Source organism: Gavialis gangeticus, unplaced genomic scaffold, assembly GCF_001723915.1.
Source record: "Gavialis gangeticus isolate Ggan-Ray unplaced genomic scaffold, GavGan_comp1, whole genome shotgun sequence".
NCBI lineage: Eukaryota > Metazoa > Chordata > Crocodylia > Gavialidae > Gavialis > Gavialis gangeticus.
The window spans coordinates 67,151,857-67,152,667 of record NW_017729025.1 but is presented as its reverse complement, the minus strand read 5'-3'; positions in this window follow the sequence as shown (position 1 = coordinate 67,152,667).

The following is an 811-nucleotide window of genomic DNA, read 5'->3' as shown; positions in this document are numbered from 1 at the left end:
AAAAAAAAAAAAAAAAATTGTAATTGATTGAAATAGCAATTTGTCTTGGGAGGGTTCCAATCAAAGAGGGCATTTCAATTCAGCTGTCAGCCCTAACAGAGTCAAACTCTACAGGAAAGTAAAAATCTAGTTTTAAGGAACAGCTTTTCAACCTGATTCTGCCTGCTGCCCCCCTCCCTCTGTCCCCCAAAGTCAAAGCTCCTATTGCCTTGTATGGTGCAAAATCAGACCTCAAAACCAAGCCTAGACTGCACTAAGGGCATTAGATCATTCCAAGCCTTTTAATCACTGAAGCAAACTGCTTAATGATGCATTTCACATTAGCTTGGCAGATCACACATCCAAAGAGGACTTACTTGTGGAGAGAGGAAAGGTCCTGTACCATCTACTCCCTTCTAATAATCTCTGAGGCATTTCTGGGTTTACTTGGCTCAGGAAAAGCAGTCCGTGTCACTTTAAACACACAAAAAAGATTCACCAAAGGGAATCATTTTAACAAGACTTTTATTGAAAACATACACAAAGGCAACACGTTTTTCAGCTTCTGAATTTACATTTTTAGAGCAGAATGTTTTAAGAAAAGAGGAAATACAACTGACATATACTGCAGTTTACATTACTAAGGCATTTAGGCTTAAGAGCAGGTTGCACCATATGCGTTTGTGTGTCTATGTATACATAAATACACATACACACAGACTGGGCATCTTATTTGGAACTGTACAGTATTATAGAATTTCCTATTTTCATGCTTTTTTGTATTTTTTTTTTTTTTTTTTAATCTTGGCTTTTTTTCTACATAAAATAACCT